Below are 7,953 nucleotides of genomic sequence, written 5' to 3' on the forward strand. Positions count from 1 at the left end.
AGGAGGCTGTACTATCTGGCCTGCTAGCTTCACACCCAAAGTCGCAGAAATCCATGCAACACAGGGTTGGAGAATCAGTGTCACTGAGGAAATCGCTTCAAACTTTAGTGGACGAGGTGAAGAGGCACCGGCTACAGGGCCCTAGGAAATGGGTGAAGGTGGAGTCTGAGGCCACAAAATTGCCTCACACTTGGCCTCTCCAAGGAGAGTTCAGTCCCTCGCTTAGTTACTTTTTCTTGTTGCTAAGATAAAATACCCAACACCAAAGTTAGAGGAGGAAAGGTTAATTCAGCTCACAGTTTGTAGAGGTTTCAGCTCATAGCTGACCCACTCCAAGATGGGGTGGCATGGTAGAGGAGAAACAGTCCATGGCAGGCAGCGGTAACAAAGCCGTGAAGTAGCAAGCAGCAAGAGATGACAGCAGCCCTTTTCTTGTTCTTTGTATTCTATCCAGGCTACAAGCCTTCAGGGCAGGTAAGACTCACACCTAGGGTGGACCTTCCCATTACCATATTCAAAACTATGCCCAGCCAATCAGTGGACTGACTTAGTCATCACACGTACTTACAGCATCACACACTCTGGATCCCGCACCTCTGAAAAGCCTCACCTGTGACCTCACGAGGCCTTGAGTGTCACCTAGACACAAGTCGTAACAGCCCCGCTTCATATGTGAATCTGATCACTTGCATTACTAAAAATCAGAAACTTGGATATTGAGTTTAAACTTTTGATAGTCACTGAAAATACCATACATCTAGACTAATTAAAAACATGAAAAGATATGTATCGTCTGTTTGGACTTGTGACAGTTCTGCTTGTAGGGATTGTTTTTAACCTGGCATCACTGTGCACAGGCTACCTTAAGACTCATCTCACATTCAAGTGAGACCCTAGAAGCACTCGTTCAGCTCAGCGACCCCAGGAAAGACACAGGTTGCATATGTGGGGGCACAGCCAGAGACATGGGCCCCGTTCATGAGGAGGAAGCTGCGTGCTTGCCAATGGCCTGAGTCTTCACCACCTTTTGGAGAGTCCAGCTCACTGCTCAACAGCAAGGTATGAGGAGCAAGACTGGGCCCCTAGCTGTGCACACTGACTGCCCACGAGATGAACCAGGAAGCTTTATGACACGCCCTTCTTGGCTTGGGGCTTCTTCAGGGAAACCAGAATAGGTGGGGTGGGAATCAAGCCTCCGTGTTCTAACGTTTCCTAGGAGATCCTACTGCAGAGGTGCTTGAGAGTGTAATCTGGGCCAAAGGCTGCCCGAATCGCTCAGCCACTGTCCAAATCACGCTGGTTAGTGAGACCCATGCTAACCTGGACCGGAGTGGACGGGGATCATGTGACAGTAGGAGTCACCCTGACAGCTTTGTGTTGCTTTGAAGCAAACTGTCAAGAAGATAATGAATATCTTCAGGGCCTAGAAGTTGAGAGTGTGCAAGCTCAACTTTAGTCCTTTTTAATTAAATTCTTTCCCGTCACCGTTTCATTCCACATGCTGATGTCTCCCCACATCTTCCCCCAGGTAGGACATTTGTTTCTCTGATTCAGATCATTTCCTAGCTCACCTGTGTGGATTTCCTCACTCCACAATGCTAGGTACTGCTTTTGTATCTTTACCAAAACCCTAATTCTGCCGGGTCGGCTGTTTCCTGAGTGGTCTCACTCTTGTGTGGGAATCCACATGAGTGTGACCCTCCTTGCCCTGCTGTAAGGCTTTCTGTCCTCTGTTTTGCTACAAAGAATAACTGAATGATACGTTGATTCACTTGCTCACTATATTTCTATTGAACACAGTACAGCATCATCATTTCCACTGAATATTGCTCGAAATTTTTAATTTAGTATTTTCTTTACCATCAGATTGCCTGCTAAGAAGGGGATGTAATTCATGGAAGTTTGTACAGTCACTGACAGAACTAAAGCTAGAAGCTAGACAATTTAATCGAAGATAAATGACTTAATTTTAAAATCTGTGGGCAACATAAAAACTTAAATGCTGTAATTTTGTCTGTTTGTCTCTCTTCATTATTCTCATCATTAATTAGACATGTCCCCGGGATGGAGTGTGGGAAAGGTTGATGTGGTGTCCACCACACCAGATTCCTCTTCTCGGTGAGTCTGGAGACAGCATTTCAATGACACTTGCAGTTAAGTGAGGCCACCAGGCTGTTCAGGCCGCTGGGAGAGGAGAAGAGACACACAACATTTCCAGCTTGGCCACAACATCTCCAACGAACCGTTCCCCATCCCTTTGCTCACCTGTGGGGACCCTAGAAGAGGGAGGAGCTGCAAGTAAGAACTTCCAGGTTCTGACTCTTGAAAAGCTGGCCCAGCATCACGAAATATCATTTGGGGACTTCCTGAAAACAAGAAATAAGTTGCTATTGTGCAAAGCCACAGAGATTTGGAGGTTTATTCACTAGAACTGTTCTTTGGAAAAATTCTTTATAAACAACATGTTTTATCCCAAGTGGTGCTGGGCATCTCTAGAACTATCCACTAGCATTTAATGATAAAGAGGCCCCTCCCGACTTTTCCTTCCTGTTATCCTCTGACCTTCTAGTGCTGTCTCTCATCTTTTCTCTGCTCCTCCAGTCTCAGTGAGGCGATTGCTAGGGTAACCCTTGGTGGGTGTATCTTTCCACTGTAGAAATTTTTCAGTGCTCAGGGATTTAAGTCACTCCAGTAATTAAGAATCTCTAGTAGTTCTCTGCAAGATGATTCCATCTAGTTCCAACATTGCTTGCTTTGGGTTTAATGTGGAGCTACCTGTGCGTACCACCCTCTTGTGGACACCCACATTCAGTAAGTGGGTATGCTTCAATTTTATTGTTTTGTTTTTGAGCTTCTTACCTTACTGTGCTATTGTTTATTTGCTTTCATATCCTTTCATTAAAGTGGGTGCTGAAATAATAATGCTGTGTCATTTTGAGTGCTGGACAGATAATTGCTTGAGCCTCGGGATTGGAGCTGTACCTCTCAAAGTGGCACGGGTATCACAGACTGAGGGCACTGTGGCTCATTGAGCCCAGGGGCCCTGCAGGGATTTGCTGGGGCCTTTATTATTGAACAGTGGAGAAAAATAATATGATAATAAGTGAAAATAAACGAAGAGGAAAACATTCATTCTGAGAGGAAATAATTGATGGAAGAGCAAAACCAAAACACGGTTTTAGAGGCTTGGCTAATTCAGCATTCCCTTCTAAGGAGCATGAAGTTTCCCTGCTGTGTCCCAGCCCTGCACAGAGCAGCCTCTGCTGTTCAAGCAGAGCACACAGCAGTGCCACCCACCTGCCTTCCTTCCCGTGGTGTCCAGTGGTGCTTGTGCAGAGAAAATCTCTCTGAAGCACAAGGAGGGTGCATCAGGTCAGAAAGATGCATCATGCTGCTCCTCCCTGGGCTCAAGTTGTCTGAGTTACTGGCTCATTAGAGCCAACTTCTGTTTCCACTTCCCAGGCCAGTGGTCTCGGTGCTGGAAGCTCAGTGCTTCACTTCAGTTCACTTCTGTGGACACTGGGAGAGTGCTCACTGAGTCAGGGGGCTGGGAGGGTCAGGCATGCACTCTGTCCCTGTGAGCTCATGGTTTGGGGGGCTGCAAATCCAAGGTTATAGGCGGCTTTGTGAAGCAATGTAGCTGAGGGGATGCAGCCTGGCTTGAGGAGGCAGAGCTGACCTCTTGCACTGGAGAGGAGCCAGACAAGGGCAGCGGCATCCAGAGGCCACAGGCGAAGTGTTTTGGCAAACACAGGGCTCATTTTGGTGTTGACACTCTTCTGTTTTGCAGGGACAGTAAATACAAAGTCACACCTACAGTACAAATCTGAAGAATGCATTCACAGGTTTCACTTTTGGTTTTTATTGTGCAGTAACTGTGTACTCAGAAAGAGTATGTGGTACGAAGTCCTATGCATGCATCACCCGGGATCCAGGGCAGAAGTCTTTTATGGCTAGATCACATGGACAAAACGCGGCCATTCACGCTGGGAAACCTCTGTCCCCTAGAATGTGGATCTTATTCAGTTTCACCCTTTAATTAACCTGCACTCATTTGCGTGTGTATTTGTGTGTGTGTGTGTGTGTGTGTGTGTGTGTAGTGCTTTCACTTTTCAGTCAGGAGAATTATAGCATGGAAAGTATCTGGCACCAATGGAGCAGCAGGACAGGAAACATAATCCTTCCAACAGTGCAGAAGAACAGTGAGAACCAGAAGAGATGATAGCACCGTGCTGTCTACAGGGGAGAATTTATTAAGAGTAGGATGAATGGATGGGTGCGTGATGGATGCAGACTGATTGTGTGGTGCTGGGACTGAATCCAGGGCTCCTGCTACACCACTGAGCCAATGTTTATATTTTCAGACAGATTTTTTTCTAATGTAAAAAAATGCTGTTTCTTTCAATATGCCCATGTGCACTCTGTGATGGAGGTCAGAGGAGTGACACAGAGCCCAGGAAGGGCAAAAGAAGGGCACATAGCAAGGGTCCAGAGTGCCAGGCTAAGCCAACCTCTCTCCTCAAAGGTCAACATTTGCTGGGTGGCCAAACTGGGGTGCAGAGTTTGTGTGTCGTTCTCTGGTGAGGAGTTGGGAGCTTGTTGTCAAAGCATTTTCTAGAAGTCTGTGATCTCAGTTGTCATCTGGTAGGGATGGAGTTGAATTCCCTTTCCATTCCATCACTCTCCAAAATAAAAAAAACAAAAGTCATTTTATGAGCTCCTATGTCCCTGTTTACTATTGCGCATTTCTCTGTTCGGCATTTGGAATGACGGCTGCCCCAGGGTAAATACTCAGTGTGTGTCCTGAATGTATGACTGGGAAAATCTTAAGCATCAAAGACCTTCTTTTAAGGATTTTAAATAGTTTTTAGAACTTAATACAGTAAAACACATAAGCGAATTGTTAGCAAATCTTTATAGCTTTCAGGTTTTGTTTTCTGATTTTTAGATTTTAAAAATATGCAGTTCAGTCTTCCTTGGACTCAGTATTTTTTCTGTAAATCTAAAAACTGAACTGCTAGAATCAGTGGTGTTAGTCACTAGGAAAATTAGGAACGTGTCTCATGTAACCATATTCCACATTCAGTTCCTCTTAGCTTTATGACTCTTTTCCTGAATTGCACATGTATTTTCAATAAAATTCATTAAAGAATACAATAAATTAAACTTGTCTAAGGATCTAATTGTGTTGATTTATATAAAGTATAAATGTAATAGACAGAAGAAAACAGTTCACATTTAGTGACTGTACGTTTACAAGCATCAGGGCATTGTTGTACCCATTTTACTGAGGAGGAGTTGAAGACCATGAGCGTTTAGAGCCTCTCGGGCTCCCACATCTAGTAAAGGTGTGTCAGGTGTGCACATGTGGGCAGCCCCAGGCTGTGCTCAGCGCCCTCCACACTGTGTCCCCATGTCCACCTTCAAGATGACCAATGCTCTGGCAGGTGTTTTCCTAGCTGGGCTCAGGCAAGGGTTGAACATTTGCTTTGCTACTCTGCTGAGCACAGTCCTGGAATCTCCTCCACCTCTTGCTGTAGATCCAGCTTCACATGGAGACAGCCGCACCCTGGGACAAAGACAGCCCAACCAGCAGGGGCAGCCCTTGCCTCACTCATCTGAAAGAGAACTCCACTCGCTCTTGCATGACCCAAACTGTTCGCTTGGTCTGTTTGCTTATTTGTTCTGAATTATCCCTCTTTTGAAACATGAGACTGTGTCTGGCAAATTAGCTCAGTTATTAATGAGGAGCCTCTTCAACAGACACAAACATTTGCAGGCACCATGTGCTCCCCAGTTACTTGCTGTTCTGGAAGGTAGATTAATGCCGAGAGGCTAGGGGAGAAGAGCTTACACGTCTGCGAGTCTGCGAGGAGACACAGACCTAATTTTCACGATTTGTTCAGATCTGGCTAATTCTCTCCACAGTGTAGCTATGCAAAATGGATCAAGTCAATTACATTTCTGCTACTGAGTCATTAGATAATTTTGTGTGAGCAAGCTATCCTCGAAGATTAAAATTCATAATGCTAGGGTTTTTTTTTTTTTTTTTATACTTAACAAAACAGTTCTGTTTTGGGGTCTTTGTAGCTTTTCTTCCCTTTCTCTTGTGAAATAGTGTTTATACCATATTGACCATGTTCTTATTAATATGTATAATTATTTAATATCTAATTTGTCTTGATATTTTAAGCACTTGAAATGTTCCAGGTCAATAGATAGTTTAAAAGCAAAATTTAGAAAGGTTTTGAGTGAAGAAAACAAAACAAAACAAGTACCATGATGCTTAGACCTTTTCCTCCCTAGAGCGTTAGACCCAAATTCCTTAAGTAGAGAAGTAACCCCTTGCGCTCACAGTAGGGGCTACTGCAACAGCTGATGGACCGGACCAATAGGGTTGGATGGAGTTCTGTATTACAGAACTTCTCACTCTGCTCAACATCTAATGCACTCAATTAACTACTTGCTAACCCTCATGTGACCATGGCTGCACATTTCACGGCCTGAGCTTCGGCAGAACACTGAGCCCTTTACCTCAGTCATCCTCACACGAGCCGACGCGGTCACCAGGGCCGTCTGCAGCCTGGCCCATGCCAGAGCAATCATGTTTGAACTCCGGAGCACAAGGACAGGACCCGCAGGGACCAGGGAGCCCTGTGGTCTCCCCAAGCCTGTGTCTTCCTTCCTGGAACCTGTGACTGCTTTACACAGCAGGGGATTAAACCCTACGTCAGCTGACCTGGAAGTGGATGTTCTGGGTGCCCTCTAGCCCACTGTAGATGGCAGGGTTGTCTCTGTGATAGAGGAGAGAGGAGGCTGGTGTCCTGGAGGTGAGCGTGTGTGTGTGTAACCCTGCACCAGCCTCACCTGGCCCCAAGGGAAGAAAGGGCCACCGCTGGGGATCCTGCACGGGGAGTCGGGGCAGGTCTCCCCAGAGCCTCTGCAGCAGGACTGCTGCCATGTTCTTACCCCAGGGAAACTGCCCTGGGCTTCGAACCTCCCAAACTGCACAGTGACAAGCACTCGTGGTTTCCAGTGACTGACTGCTGTAATCTGCCACAGTGGCAATTAGAAATAAACAGAAGACCTAAGTGTCAGGCTTGTGGGGTTTTGTTTATGTAATTTTCTGTGACAGGGTCCCTTTATATTGTCCACGTTGGCCTCAAACTCCTGAACTTCCTGAACCTCCTGCTTCAGCCTCCCAAGCGCTGTAGTTGCAGGCATGCGTCACCATATGTGGCTGGGGTCAGTCATTTTAGGAGCTACCAGATGACTGCAGTGTGCAGACAGGGTGGGGACTTCAGCACGTGACACTCATCCCCAGGGATTCAGACTCGCATTCAACACATTAAGTTAATCCCCATAACAGGTCCCCCAGGCTGGATGCATAATCAGGAGCACACTTGGTGAAGAAGCTTCCTAGAGCTGCCCAGCCGCTGGGCAGTGAGCCCCGGGCCATGCCGGCTGCCCAGCCACCACCGTGCTGACCGCAGCCTCTGTGCAGGGCTGTGCTTGCCATTGTCCTCCCTGTCGGCATTGTACCCCTCAGTGTTGCCCAGGCTCCTTTTGTAGAAAAGCAGTGGGTTACAAATGAAAGGTGCCGGGGGATATGGAAACGTCAGTGGCTGTAACTTATGACCGGCAGGTCAATTTTAAGGTCTAAGGAGAAAACATAGAAATCATTCCATATTTAAAAATCACAGAAATCTGAGGTCTTGGGGAAAATATAAATATTACTAAATGCAGCAATACTTAATATTTTTGGGATTTATTGCTATAGTTGAGTAGATATGAACTCATCTTAATAACCAATTTGTCAAAAAAGATTGATTTTTGCTTCATATAGCACATTCATGAGAGGAGGGAGATATTTATAGTTTTCTCATAGTAATATGTCTTAGTTACTTTTCTTGTTGCTGAGAAAAAATACCCGACACCCAAAGTTAAAAGAGG

General features: G+C 45.8%; 1 long non-coding RNA gene across 2 annotated transcripts; it reads left to right on the forward strand.

Moving 5' to 3' along the window:
- Nucleotides 1–1,230: 1,230 nt before the first annotated feature.
- Nucleotides 1,231–2,008, forward strand: LOC102027822. 2 transcript variants are annotated; one of them, XR_001232717.1, is made up of 2 exons: nt 1,231–1,602; nt 1,867–2,008. It is a non-coding gene; the product is annotated as an uncharacterized LOC102027822 (long non-coding RNA). The 2 variants fall into 2 exon arrangements; XR_259815.1 differs by having other exon boundaries at nt 1,231–1,528.
- Nucleotides 2,009–7,953: the final 5,945 nt, after the last annotated feature.

This window comes from Chinchilla lanigera, unplaced genomic scaffold, assembly GCF_000276665.1.
Source record: "Chinchilla lanigera isolate Chin_1 unplaced genomic scaffold, ChiLan1.0 scaffold00009, whole genome shotgun sequence".
Classification (NCBI taxonomy): Eukaryota; Metazoa; Chordata; class Mammalia; order Rodentia; family Chinchillidae; genus Chinchilla; species Chinchilla lanigera.